Source organism: Schistocerca serialis, unplaced genomic scaffold, assembly GCF_023864345.2.
Source record: "Schistocerca serialis cubense isolate TAMUIC-IGC-003099 unplaced genomic scaffold, iqSchSeri2.2 HiC_scaffold_1261, whole genome shotgun sequence".
Classification (NCBI taxonomy): domain Eukaryota; kingdom Metazoa; phylum Arthropoda; class Insecta; order Orthoptera; family Acrididae; genus Schistocerca; species Schistocerca serialis.
Window position 1 is genome coordinate 6,247,178 of NW_026047471.1, and position 15,724 is coordinate 6,262,901.

Below are 15,724 nucleotides of genomic sequence, written 5' to 3' on the forward strand. Positions count from 1 at the left end.
GATAAAATCTTCATAAATGATGAATCATTTAACATAGTTCTACAGTTCAAATATCTTGGAGAAATTATTTTGCACTACTTGGGTTAGAAAGCAACATGGATAAATAGAACCAACAAAATGAAAAAAGCACAATTTCTAACCTGGTGAACATATAATAAGAAATGGCCGTTAGTAGACACTACAATCCAACATTACAAAACTGTAACTCTCCTGGAAGCAACTTATACTTGTGAAAGTCTGTCCCAATCACCAGCACAAAGAAAAAGAAAAGAATCTCATATTTCTTTCATGTCTTATGACTCCCTGATAACAGGATTTTAAAACAACTAGAGATGAGAAGTCTCGGAAAGAAGACCGGAGGACAGTGGGCGAAAGAAATTCAACAAGATCTTGAAGCAGTCGGACTTAGAATTACTGATGCTGAGAACAAAAACAAAATCAACACTCTCCTTATGAATAATAAATTTTCAGCAGAAATGATGTACAGAAGACTGGTAGATATTTCAGACGAGTTAAGAAAATTGTGTTTGGAACAAATGAAAAATACTGGACTGTGCACAAAAAGCAAGTAGTCCAATCTTCAAAGAGAAAGTGAACATGGAATGTGGTTCAGTGTGGCCAATCAAGTTAGTAATAATTATAATAATAATAATAATAATAATAATAATAATAATAATAAATTGCTGTTATTCTTGCACTGGAGAAAACTTGCAAAATACTTCTGACATACCTTCCTGTCCACATCTAAACCTACTGCTTCAAAATTGCTATTAACTAAAGGAAATCGTTTTAAGATGTCAGGTCATGACAGGAGTAGTATGTAGAATTTATTAAATATTTAGCTGTTGAAGCTGCAACATTGTCATTGCTCAGTGAGAGGTTTGGGACTTAATAGAAACTATAGAACTAAACACAGATTGACGTGTCGTATCCTTGTTCTGCTTTTGTGGCCTCATTGGACCACTTCAGTCAGAAATTTTCTGATCATCATCATCAATAAGTTTTCTTTCCAAATTGCCCAGTACCGTTTCATGTGCTACAACCTTTTTTTATCATTCCTCATCTGTAAATACTCCTTGTATTTTATATTGTTTGTCTGTTTTTAATTTGAATCATATTTTTATGTTTTTCAGGGGTCCTCACACCTGTGACCAAAAAAGAGAGATTCTTTTTTTCCCATATAGTGTCTGTAATGGGCTCCCATTCATTGTACATCACTTTATTTGGAGCAATCTGCCATTGTCCAGCTTTTTGATATTTCTTATTAATACACATTCCGGGTATCTTTTCCCTGCTTTTGGGATTATGTCAATTCTACTTTTCTAAGTGACTTTGAAAGGAGTTTCATTTCTGTTGAATCGCCATCCTGTAATGTTTTAAGCCTTGATTGATTGACTCTTTTTGTTGTATGTAGATCATGTTAAATTTAAGCTTTTTGAGCAGTGTTCTCCTTGCTAGCGCATGTGGACCTGCACCTTGTTAACGGTTCTTATGGTCATCAAGAAATTTAAGATTTGAAGACGATCTCTTAGAAGATTGAAGTGGCAATCTGAAAATAAAAATAGACAACTTAAATGTGAGCACAAGTGTGTGTTCTGAAATAAATTATAATATTATAAAGGTCACTTTTTCTCCTATGACAATAACCCAAAAAATGTTATCATTTTATTAGTTGTTTCTTCCCATGCAGGTTTCTCATCTTTGTGTGTTATAATTTCTCCTAGGTATTTAAATTATTTCTCTATTTTTACTTTCCTGTTATTTACTGTTATGTGGTTGATTACTAGTGGATCTGCTCAGTCTTTTCGAATGGTGTCTGGAATCCTATTGATTGTCGTTTTTTTGTAGGCTTGTTATTGGATTTCTGTCTTGTTGACTGTTATTAACTAGGAACACCAACTCATCTGTGAATCCCAAGCTGTTTAAGTTTATTTGGTCTTTCTTGGTTCCAATTCTTATGTTTTGAGCATTTTCCTTGTACCATTATGGTGATTAACTGTCTCCCTGTCTTAACCCTATTTTAATCATAAATGGATCAGATGTTTCTCCTCTGAACTTTACTTTAGAGTTGGTGTTTTTTTGAGTTAATTTTATCATATTTATTAATTTGGGATGGCATCTCAAATTCCTTTGTATCTTCATCATTGAAGAACTGTGAATATAATCATAAGCTTTTTTGAAGTTTACCAAGGTTACAACTTCCTGTTTTTTTTTCCTCCCTTTATAATAATCCATTACCAATTTCAAATTGATTATTTGTTCTGGCTAGCTTCTCCAAGACATAAATCCTCCTGGCTTTATCCTAGTTCCAGTTGAAGTTGATCTTTACAAAGATTATATAAAATTCTTCTATTGACTTCATATGTTTTTATCATTCCTCTGCAGTTGTGTGGATTTTGTTTGTCTCCTTTTTTGTGTAGTGATTGGACTATAGCTGCAGTCCAATGTTCAGATAGTTCTTTGTTGTTGCAGATTTTCTCTGTGTATTGGTGTAGCGATATCTTCACTGATTCTACTGCATATTTCCAAAGTTTCACTAATATTTGGTGTTCTCCACTTGCTTTGTAGTTTTTGAGCTCTTTCAAGGCTTTGTAGACTTCATGGATTGTGTATGGGTTTATATTTTCTGCTGGTGTTTTAATAGGAGTATCTGTGTTTATTTGCAGTAGTTTACATTTTAGTAACTTGTTTAATGTCCCTGCTAAAATTTCTGTATTTTTCCAGTCGCTTTGGGCCATCTTATTATTTTTATCTTTTTACATTAATATTGGAGAGTCACACCATTGTAATTGTCTGCTAAATATTTTGTAGTAATCCTGTCTGCTAAATATTTTCTAATAATTCCTTGAGTTTGTTTTCTGATTATTTGTTTCTATCATTAGAAGCATGGTGGCCTTGCATCACACATCTATCTTAGATTTTCCCTATGTTCCCAGCTCACTGTGACCATCTGCTAAGGCAGTGAGGTTCTTCCTTGTGCACTTATTTCCACCCCAAGCTGTTGGTTCTATTGTGCAAGCAGATAGCTGCCTGTTATGGTCACAGGCATTGGTGTGGTGCAGTAGCTTGGTTTCTAGGAAGGCTTCCATTGACCTGGCATCACCCTCAGTCTTGTTCTTTTTCTTGTGGAGTCAATATCGATTACAGCCCCCATGACAATGCCGCTATGAATATTCCACATGGTGATGCACTTTGCACCAAGAATCTCATCAACAAGTTTCAAGACTCCCCTATGCCATGCTGTCTTTATACTTTCTACACAGCCTGGTGTGTAAATTTGTGATGTACACCATGGGAAATTCCATCTGTGTTGATGCCCAAATGAGTACTATTAGAGTTTGAATTTAGCCACCAAGCTTCCATCACTGGCCCAACCTGCACCTTGCCACAAGCTACAGCCACTCCAGCCATGTGACATGATCACCGAGCTGACTGCATGCTCCCGAAGCTGAATGCTGCAACATGAATCAGTGTGTGCAATTCATGGAGATGCGACCACTGGTGGCCCAGCTCCCAGCACTAGACTCCATGCCGATACCCACACAGACCTCTGCATGTACTGCCACTGCCATTCATGCTCTGTCACCAACGCTGCCACCCTCATCAAAAGGATCCCTGAGGTGCTGCTAACGACACCACCAGGAGACCTGCAACACATTGCCAATGTGGCAATGCTGCAGGCAGCTGTGACTCACCTCAACCCTGACCGCTGCCATCAAAGCAGCCACAGATGCAGTGACGGCTACAACAACTGCTGCAGCTCTAACCGTTCTGCTGACACCTCTAGCAATATGGCCAGCCTCTGCTGATACCACGAACACTTCAGCCCAGATGCTGCAAACTACAGGGAACCCTACTCTTAGCACTCAGACCCATACAGCTGCTGGGATAAGGTGTGCCCAGCTGCTGCTCGGTCTCCCAGCACTTGTTTGTTTGCAATGGTTGCTCTGCCATGCCATTCCTCATAGATACCAGGTCCAAGTTGCTTCCTGCAGAAGCTCATATGGGGCAATGGTGCTGCCTCAGCTATTCTCCTGATGGCACTAAATCTCTACCATTGCCACAGCATATATCGTCATATCGTAGACCATGGCCTGTAACAGAACCTTCCCTGGATCTTCACTGACATTGCTGTTACAGACCCATTATCTGAGTGGACTTCATCAGGCACTATCATCTGCTCCCTGACGTAGCCAGCGACTATCTCATTGGAAGCGATACTGGGAGGTCAACGAAATGCGTCACTCATTCTGCTGTTTTCCCTAGTGTGAAGCATGTGGAATATTCTGGCCCATAAGCTGACCCCCGACACAATTTCCTGCTCTCACAAACTCATTCAGTGCACCAAGGGAGATCTGCACTTCAACTGCCCACTACACCAACACCTCTCCTGGTCCACCCATCTTCTGCCAGTCAAAGCCCCTACCACCGCACCCATGTCACCAAGGCCAAGTTTGATGAGCTACTCATTGCTGGCCTATTGCATTGTGCAAAGAGCCTGTGGGTGTTCATCCCCCACCTTACCAAGAAGGGGGATGGCTCCTGGCACCTATGCAGTGACTACCATCTCTGATTGGTAACAACAACAACAAAGTACTAGTTACGGCTACAATTTTTGGCACAATCAACTGTGTCTAGGCTTTCACCCCTATTTCTAGCTGCAACCAAGGACATTTAAAAGACCACCACTATCACAACATTTGGTCTCTAAGAGACCATCTTTATGACCTATGGCCTCCATAATGCTGCCTAACATTACAGCATTCGTGGACGGTGTCTTTTGATACTTGCCTGTTGTTTTGCTTACTTGGACAACTTGCTCGTTTTTTCCGTGTTCCCCGAGGAACATCACAAGCACCTCTGGAGTATTTTTGAATGCCTCCAGGATCATCAAAACAGCAAAGTGCATTCGTGGAGCCAGTTGAGGTGGTATTCCTATGTATCTCCACCGCCAGCTGGTGACCCTGCCTGACAAGGTACAAGCTGTCCTCGATTTCCTATGCTCGGTGACATTCAAGGACCTCTGCCACTTCCTTGTCATTTTAAACTACTTCTGCTGCCATCTGAGAAATACTGCTGATATGCAAGAGATTTTCATTCAGTGCTGCCCTTCATGTGGTCAAAACAATGGGAAACAAGCTGGTGCAGTGGACACCGCAAATGGAAGACAATTACACCACAAAGAGCAACCTGGCAGACACATTCGCCCACCCCCAATCCACTGCCCTGCTTTGCCATCTTGGTCTACACCTGCCAGACACTCATCAGCACTGTCCTGCAGGAGCACACTGACTACATCTGGCAGACATTCACTCTCTTCTCCAGCAAGCTCTCTGCTGTTCAACAGCATTGGAGCACACATGAAAGGGAGCTCCTTGCCATCTACAAGGCAATCAGATATTTCCAGCTGTTTGAGAAGGCCCATCACTTCATGGTATTCATTGACCACAAATCTATAACGTCTTCCCTGTCAAAAAAACACTGATCTGAGCTCCCCACATCAATTCCAGCAGCTGTCATTCAACTCCATATTTACTACTGACATATGACATGTCACTGGTATTGACTGGTATTGTCATCGCCAACTGCCTCAGCCGCATCTGCACTGTCAGTTCATCCTTGGAATAAGAGGCACTTAGCAATGACCAAGAGCAAGACCTGAAACTCACCCACCTTTGCCTAGATGCTGCATCCAGACTCCAGTTTCAGTGTACATCCACTCCCGCTCAAACAACAGCAACTAGTGTGATGTATCCACTGGCTCACCAATCCCATTCTTGCCCGCTGCCTTCTGAAAGCCCACATTCTACCTGTTAGACAATGTGATGCACTCCACTGTCTACATGTCTGTTGCTCTGGTGATGCAGTATTTTGTGTAGTCAGGTATTCAGGAAGACTGTAAGAGTTGAACCTGCACACGCCTCACCTGTCAGTGCGTAAATATTGGCCCCATGTAGATGTCCACATTACCATTTTTCCGGACTTTGAGCGTGTTCGTGTGGACTTTGACAACCATCTACTTTTCTCTGCTGCCGTTGCCTCTCACGCTGGTGGACAGATTCACCAGCTTCCTTGAGGCAATGCCAATACTCGACATCATGACCACCACAGTAACCACCACCTTCGTCTCCACGTGGTTGCCCGTTTTGGCTGCCCGTGCTATGTCACAGTGGACTACAAGTGCCTATTTACATGTGCCTGACAGACTTCTGTGGGACTGAAATGCACCTGACATTGAGCTACCACCTAGCTGCCAATGGCTCGATGGAACGGTTTCACCAGTTTGAAGCATACACTCAGCTGTCATAACAGAAAGTGGAATACTGTCATGGTGCTGGTATTTATCAGCCTACTTGTTGTTCACAGGGCTAAACTTGAGACATCAGCTACTGACCTCATTTACAGCTAGCCTCTCGCTGTGCTGAACGACCTCCTGGAGCCTGCCAACTGGCTCATGGATGACGTCATCCCCGGGTTTGTCATTGGCTTGCAGGATTGCATGGCTCATCTGCTGCCAACCCCCTGCCCATCTGTCCGCAAGCAGTATGAAAGATGTAAAGGATTCATTCATAGAAACCTTATCTGGTGCTATTCTATGCATTGACCCTTGTCAGCTCCCACTTCGCACGCACTGCCACACCCAGACTAGGTCCTGAAGTGTGACTCAAAGACATTTATCCTACATCTTCATGGCACCCCTACCAGCAGTGTGATTGATAGACTGAAGCCCACCTATATGCTGCCTGATCTCATGCAGCCCAGTGTGACTACCATCTTTGCCCGGGTGATGTGGTGTTGTGGTTAGCACACTGGACTCGCATTCGGGAGGATGATGGTTGAAACACATGTGCGGCAATCCTGACTTAGGTTTTCTGTGACTTCCCTAAATCACACTATGCAAATGTTGTGCTGGTTCCTTTGAAAGGGCGCAACTGACTTCCTTCCCTAATCCCATTTGATCGATGACCTTGCCATTTCTTACACTCCCCTGAATCAATCAACCAACCAACCAACTACCATCTCTGTGCAAATCTCATAGGTGATCACTTCCAACAACAGTGGTGCCACTGCTGCCAATGCCAGTGCTGACACCATGACAAGTGTCCCGCCACCAAAGACCTCGAGATGCTAGCCTACCACACTACGGCCAAGAACACTGTGGGAAACCCACCATGCTACATCAGTGCTGGCCCTATCCCTGACCCACTGGTCGTTGACAACACAGACATCATCACCCTTGACATGTAGGATGTCCCTGCTCCTATGCCTGTCTTATAGCCTACGCCTAACTCGGCAATTTTGCCTTGACAGCAGGTTAACATCCCCCCATCCAGCCCCCCACCCTCACATCACCCATCCCCCATCCCACCGCCACCACCAATGCTGCATGCAACTTCTACAATAGTGTTATTTCATCCTTTTCCAGCCCCACATCCTCAGCTGCTGCTCATCCTCATACTGGAGGCACCAGCCAAGCCATTCATGCTCACAGTGCCTGATGCATGTGCTGTCAATGGCCAGAGTCTGCTATCAGCCTGCCAGCCTATCCTCGCAGCCACCCGGCAACACCTCTGTGGTCTTGCTTCTACAGCCCCAAGCTGGCAACTGTGCCTTGCACCTGCCCACTGCTGCAAGTACAGCACTGAACACAATTCAGGCTGGCCCCGCACTCTCCACCCTGCACTGCACCAGGTTACTCACCACTTGGGCCCACTGATGGTACTGCACCACTGTTTGCTGTCATGGAGTGGACTAGCACACTTGACCGCCAGCCACCCCACCCACCTCACACCCAGCATCCTAACACCTGGCACCAGCCTCCATTGCATGGCTGACAACTGCAGACCTCCAGTGTTGACCGCTCTGCTCATGTCCTCAACACTGATACAGTACACAGTCCTCACACCTCACCCCCCCCCCCCCCCCCCCGCCCCTGCCCCCCCCCCCAATCCCACGCCATTGGTAGCAGCCTTCACCATCACCAACTCGCTCACCATCTGAGCTCCACTCTCATGAGGGGCAGGTGGGCCTTCATGTGGCAGTCCTTCCCCGCACATTTGTCTTAGCATATCTGTACATTCCTACTTCACTATGACTGTCTCCCAACACAGCAAGTTTCTTTCTTTGTGTGCATACTTCCGCAACAAGCTGTCGATTCTGTCCTGTGACCGGATACCTTCCTACTACAGTCGCTGGCTACAGGACAGTAGCTCAGTTCCTAGTAAGGTGTTCGCTGATCTAGCCCCACCCTTAGTTTTGCCCTTGACCTCGTGGAATCACATTGACTTTGGCCCAGCGACAGCAGTGGGCTGAACACACTATGTGGTAACGCGCTTTGCTCTGAAACTTTCAGCTTGAGTTTCATGACTCATCCGCACCACACCATCTCTACATCGTCTATACAGCCCAGTGAGTAAATCAGTGACTTCTACCACAGAACATTCTGATTGGCAAATATAAGTACCCACATGAGTGCTATTAGAATGCCGAGTTGTGCCTGTCACTGCTGGCACACTCATTGTTCAAATCCTGTCCAGACAATGTCTTCCGCAAGAGACAATTAATTCTGTGCATTGCATTGTAAAAATTTGTTGTTGTACTGGCAATACTCAGGGACGAGGTAGTGACTTTGTTCGATGTTCACTAGTTCTAGTGTGCCATGCCTTTGTTTAGTGCCACCACATCAGTGATTCTCTCGAATATTTGTTAATTTTAAGACCATTTCATGCTTTTCTTTTGTAGTAATTTAGTCATTAAATAAATGTTTTGTTTATTAACCACTTGTGAACACTTCCTATTATGCCACATTTCACGGTTTAGTAAGATAGGTAGGAAAACTTTCGTACAGAAGTGTACACACAAAAAAGAACATCATAGAGAACAGCCTAACTGCTTCACAAAACTGCTTCCACAAACTGGTTTGGCACTGGCCATTACACAGGATGGGCAAAATAAAACTGTCCCAGAAAATATTTACAAGATTGACATAGAATTGACCCTTGTTAATGAACTGGAGAACTGCATATCACAGAAAATACAGGAAAACATAAATTTGATACACCAATCAATTGCTGTCACATGTCTGTTCATTTGCAGCTCCCACTTGCTCTGTCCCAGTACACAGTTGTGTTATTGTGTTTGAGTCAGTGAGGGGAGACGACATATTTAGTGACCGGTTGTATTGGCACAAAATTGTTTTCACAATAACATACTTCTTATAGCCATTTCTAGTATTCACCCAAAATTCTAACATACAAAAAAAGGTTAGCTGAAAAAGCTGCTATTGCTTCTGTTTCTTGGAAGTGTGATAAAAGGTGTGGACCTTGTGGTTATCTGAAATTTCAGTGAACTTGGTATTAGACTTAGAACTTCATTGTGTGCTACGTTGTGTTGCTTGCCACTGTATAAACTGGTGTTCTCAGTGAGGTATGTGTTTAGTATCTTATTTCTTGCTTTCTCATCACTGAAAAAATATTTCAATATATTATATTTAGTCTAATAATACTGTAAATTGTAGTGTTACAGAGTGCTTACAACATGTCAGTTCAATTTTGTTTTATTTATTTGTATTTTTTCTTAAATTTTTAGTGTGGAGGTACAACACATGCCTTGAGGCCCAGCTGGTCACCAGATGGTCAATACTTAGTATCAGCACACGCCATGAACGGTGGAGGTCCCACTGCTCAAATTGTTGAACGTGAGGGATGGCGGAAAGATAAGGATTTTGTTGGACACTGAAAGGCTGTCACATGCATTGTAAGTTTACTACGTTTTCCTACAGTAGGTGTAATTCGTTTCTTATTCTACACTCGTGCTCATAAATTAAGGATAATTGCATAGTGTGGTGCCACACAATGTGGCACTACACAAAACTGGCACTAATAGCATAGTCACATAGGGAACAAACATGACACAGATTGGTAAGTCCACGGTATTGGTGATAAGTTTAGAAAACCGTCCCGAAACACATGTGCTACAAAACACCACTGTTTCCTGCACATGTACCCCAACATCAATATTGGATATGATAACCACACACACTTACACAGGCCACACAATGGGTTGGCTTACTCTGGATCAGGTGGTCGAGCGGCTGCTGGGGTATAGCCTCCCATTCTTGTACCTGTGCCTGTCAGAGCTCCTGAAGTGTTGTAGCGGTTTGAAGACATGCAGCGATACGTCAACTGAGAGCATCCCAGACGTGCTCGATGGTGTTTAGGTCTGGAGAACACGCAGACCACTCCATTCACCCGATATCTTCTGTTTCAAGGTACTCCTTCATGATGGCAGCTCGGTGGGGCTGTGCGTTATTACCAATCAGGAGGAAGGTGGGACCCACTGCACCCCTGAAAAGATGGACATACTGGTGCAAAATGATGTCCCAAAACCCCTGACCTGTTACAGTTTCTCTGTGAAAGACATACAGGGGTTACGTGCACCAAACATAATCCCACCCCACACCATCAAACCACGACCTCCATACAGGCCCCTTTCGAGGACATTAAGGGGTTGGTATGTGGTTCCTGCTTCACGCCAGATGAAACCCGGTGAGAATCACTGTTCAGACTATACCTGGACTCGTCCGTGAACATAACCTGGGACCACTGTTCCAATGACCATGTACTGTGTTCTTGACACCAGCCTGTGACCAGGGGTCAGTGAATGCACCTTGCAGGTCTCCAGGTGAATAAACCATGTCTGTTCAGTCATCTGTAGACTGTGCATCTGGAGACAACTGTTCCAGTGGCTGCAGTAAGGTCCTGAGCAAAGCTACCTGCAGTACTCTGTGGCTATCGGTGAGCACTGATAGTGAGATATCAGTCTTCTTGTGGTGTTGTACACTGTGGACATCCCGTACTGTAGTGCTTGGGCACGTTTCCTGTCTTCTGGAATCATTGCCATAATCTCGAGATCACACTTTGTGGCACACAGAGGGCCTGTGCTACAACCTCCTGTGTTTGACCAGAGTACAGTCGCCCTAGTACTCTACCCCTCATAACATCATCAATATGTGTTCTTTGAGCCATTTTCAAGACACAGTCACCATTAGCATGCATGAAAAAGTCTGCACACTTACTTGGTCCACCATACTCTTACATGCACCAACACACCTCTGTGTATGTGACTGCTGCCAGCGCCACCGTGCAATGACCGAAGGTCAAATGCACCGCATGGTCATACCCCGAGGTGATTTAAACCCACAAACCACCCACCAGAGCGTTGTTTCATCATGTATCAGCATCATCCTTAATTTATGAACATGAGTGTAGTATGTAATAAATTATGAGTATGAATTACTGACCATTACTTACATTCAGTAGGTGAAATGTGTATTACTGCTGATACACACATATAAAAGAGTGACTCACTACCTGGCTCTTGGCATTAATAGTTTCTCCTTGGGAGAGGAGAGGGAAGGTTGGGAGAAGGTTTAATAGAAAAGGCAGTGTAAAAAGGCACCATCTATAATGAGCAGGGTTTATACACTTCGGGACAACTGGAAAATCTGGGAAAAACCAAGGAATTTTTTCATCCAGGAAGAACCTTGAATTTTTAGAAATCTGGAAATTTTTTATTGTTTTATTTCTCAGTTAAATTTTTGTAATTTTAACTGGTAAGAACTTAATGAGAGAATAACACCAAAATAAAACTTTAGTTGCATAGAAAATATGCCATTTACAACAACAAAACACAGTGCATGCACATTTCTCTGCTGACAGTGAAATGTGTCAAAAGCTTTAGCACGAATCCCATGCAGTACTTTGTAACAACAAACTGCTTTCAATGAGCATGACATCACAACTGTTTGCAATTCTTAAAGTTTGTGGAAAAATATTACAAATGGTGGTGTGAGAAGCTTTAGTTTACAAAGTAAATTTCCTTTTAAGCAAGATGAATTGTGTTATGTTTGAAGGTCTGCAATGAATTTCTTAAATCACAGAATGTTTGACTCACATTCAAAACTTAACCCTATGGGGACCAGTCACTTGGAAAAGTTTTGGACCCAGAAGACAAGCGATTTATGCCATTATTTATAAGACATTTGTCTTTGATGTTTCTTAAAGGGTAACACGTGCTAAAAAAGACAAATCTTCAAGGTGAGTTTTTCATATTTATTTTAGTTCTTTCATAGATTACAAATTATCAGTGACAATGGCAAATAAAGTTATCATCCTTCCAAAAAGAAGTATGAGATGAGGTCTTGAGCAATTTCACATTTAATTGGCTTTTCTGTGGAAAAATAGAAGTGATCGATGGAACATGTATTCAACCAGGTAACCCATGAAATGTTTGGTCCACATCAGTGAAATTTATAATTTTGCTTGTCAGAAAAATTCATCAGCTGTACTTTAAACTGTGCTTTTAGGATCATGCATAACCACACCCTCATAAAAAAACTGCAAAAAATTTTTGACCACCAGTATTATATGTGAGAGCTTAGCTTTTCTTGTAACTGTACTGCATATATATCAATTTAAATCATTAACATTTCCTATTTGTGTGTTTGCACTAGTTAACAGTGATGTTGCTATTTGCTGACGACATTGTGTGTCTTATGGTCCAAATATCTGCTGTCATTGGCTGGCGATCATGTGACACGAGCTACGATTGGCTGACAAAAGTGTACCAGGCAGTGAAATCTCAATTTCAGTGCTTTTGAAGTGCTGTATTTTGTGGAATTCTTGTTTATACTTTCGTAATACTAAAATATGCACTCTTCGTGTCCTGAACACCTCTCCAAAATATGTAGGTTTTTGCTAAAATGTTAGGAGGTTCGCACAAAACCTTTACCATCCAAAGAATTGATAAATAAGTTTTACAGCTCTATGGGAATTTTACAGTTCCATGGGAAAGTATGTTGTCATTTAACACAGAAAAAATGTACTTTCATCCAGGGAAAAGTGGGTTTTTAACTGTAAAATTTGGAAATTATTATTTTTTTATCTCTGTTTTTCCACGTGTACACTCTGATGAGGTTGAGTGTACACAAAGCTCTGTCTGAAGCCTCACTACAATTGGCTCTCTCTCATTCTGTGGTCTGAGAGCCTTGCCCAACCTGTCTCCTCTCAGCTATGAGGAAGGAATTATTAGTGTGTCATTTTCACTGCAGTACTATATATATTGTCTGTGAAGATAAATACTCATCAGTGATGCTGTCTCATAATTTGTTGGTTTTCTTCTATGAATTTTGTTTTGTTGGTAGTATTGTTGACAAAAGTTTAGTTCACAAATGTTTTCATTATTGGAGGTTGGCTATTTCTTTGAGTAGCTTTATAAACTGTTTGGAAACTGAAGAATAAGGATGTGTGCTGCCATTCTCTGTAGCTAAATATGTTACAAGGAACACCTACAGATATTTCACGAGGAGGGTATATCAGCACTTCTATTGGGTACCTTTACCTTTCACGTAAGTGGTGCACCATCGCATAGACAGGTCCTGATGTGTTTATTTTCACTAAATGCATTAAAAGAAAACAAAGAACAGAATATGACTGTGGTACTTCAAAATGTAGCACTATATTGTAAACTTTACTAATGTAGAAAGAAAAGTAATAAGACTAATAGAATTTAAATTAGGTTTATGCCCTTTTTTCCATAATTCTTTCTAATGGTTCATTGGTGTCTTCTATCTTTCCCTATCTTCCCTGGATCTTTATATATTTATATGACTGCTACAATCAACATCCTCTGTAAACTGTTTTCAGCAGTCTAGTCTATGTTTGCTCCTGCTATTTTTCCCCTTACTGTTCATTCCAACACCAGGTTAACTGTTTCTGCATTCTGTAGCAGTTGTGCTAACATGTCCATTTTTGTAATGTTGTTTCATACAATTTGTTTCTCACTTATTCTTTTTAATACTTCATTTTACATTTTGATCTTGCCATTTAATTTTTAACACATCTTGATAAAACCATATTTCAAATGCTTCCAATTTCTTCTTCCCCAGATTTCTGATGATACGTATTTCACGTTGTGCTCCAGACACACACATTCAGGAACTTCTTTGTTTCCAATGGAATATGTGCTGTAGAGCTCTCCTATTGCAGAAAGCCTTCTTCACCTTTGTCAGTTTCTTTCTGATATCTTTCTTACTGCAACCTGTCTCTGTACTCTTACTTCCTAGACTGGAGAATTCTATCACTTCTTCCACTCTGCATTGACTTTATATTTGCTTTGTTTATCCTAAAGCCTTATTCTGTGCTTCCTGTACTGTCTGTTCCTTACAATAGATCTTCTAAGTCTTCCTTGCTTATGGTAAGGTGGTGTGCGAACCATAACATTATCTGTTCTCTTTCGACTTTATTCCTCTTCTGAAATTGTCTGTCACTATTTCATTGTTGCTTTGATGTACTAATTGCAGAACAGTTGTGAGAAGCTGCTACCTTGCCTTACACGCTCCCTAATACTTCCCTGTCTTGACATTCCATGTTTATTTCTCCCACTTGGCTTTTGCACATTTACAGTTAATTCTCCCATCTCTTTACCTTAGCCCCCAGTCTTCCGAAGATTGTGAACTACTTATGCCATTTTATATTTTTGAATGCTTCCTCTAGGTCCACAAATGCTAGGAAGCTATCGTTATTTTTACTCATCTGCCTTCCATTACTAAGCCCAACACCACATCTGCTTATCTAATACATTTTGTCTTTCTGAAGCCAAACTGTTCTTTTTCCAGTATATCTTCAGTTTTAGTTTCCACTCTTATGTACATTATTTTGCTCGGCAGTTTACAAGTGTGACTTATCCGACCTGTCATCTGACACAGTTGTCACATTTATCCATATGTACCTTCTATGGTAATGTGATGGCAGTATTGTCTGGAAGTCTCATGGTAAGTAACATGTATCATAGATTTTTTTCCATTGCTGGATGGTTGCCTGTTTCCATTGTCTTTGATTCCGAGCAACCTGGTACAGTAGTGTTCCAGGCACCTGCTTCATGTAGTCAACCCTCTCTTTTGAGATCTTCCAGTACGTTGTTGCAGTCCCATTGCCCCCAGTGAAAAATTCTAGGGTCCACATGCTGCTATTTTCACTGTGTCTGCACTGTATCTATCTAAATTGTTTTCTCCTTGTTCTCTCCACTTCCACAAAACTACTCTACATTTTTTACTTTTGATGTTTCTCAGTGCTTCAGAGAATTTCCCCTTAATAGCATTGTATCCTAAATTTTCAGAATTGCTTTTATTCATATACTCCTTTTTCATTCTCTTCAGCTTCAATCTGTTGTTTATCATTACCAGATTATAGTCTGAGTCTGTTTCACACCTGGATATCCTGTGTAGATCAGGATTTATTTCTAAATCTTTCTCTAAACATAATGTAGTCTACTTGATATCTCTCTTTGTCTCCTGGTCTTTCTTTTGTGATTTTGGTAATGAATGTTTGCTATAAACAGTTGAAACCTATGACAGAAGATTTATTCAAGTGAACATCAGCAGCTGAGGAACGTGTTTATAGAATAAAAATCCACTTCAATTGCATGTGATTCCTTAATTTATTCCATGATTCGTTTCAAAGCCTAGAACTTTATCTTCAGGTGCCACCAAGTAATTATGGGAACATACAGGAATTGTAAGAAATAAAATTGTCATAACTTCTGAAATGTCTGCCTTAGGATGTTCAAAATGGATGGTCGGCTGTGGGGCATGATGTATGCACATGGCTTGGTTTAGCTCACTTGGATGGGTTCATCAGTAAGCAAAATTGGTTCATTTGGGGGA

The 15,724-nt window shown here is 41.7% G+C and overlaps 1 pseudogene; it reads left to right on the forward strand.

Moving 5' to 3' along the window:
* The window catches only part of LOC126438168 (protein HIRA-like), a 445,447-nt pseudogene that overhangs the window by 284,936 nt on the left and 144,787 nt on the right, over window positions 1–15,724 (forward strand).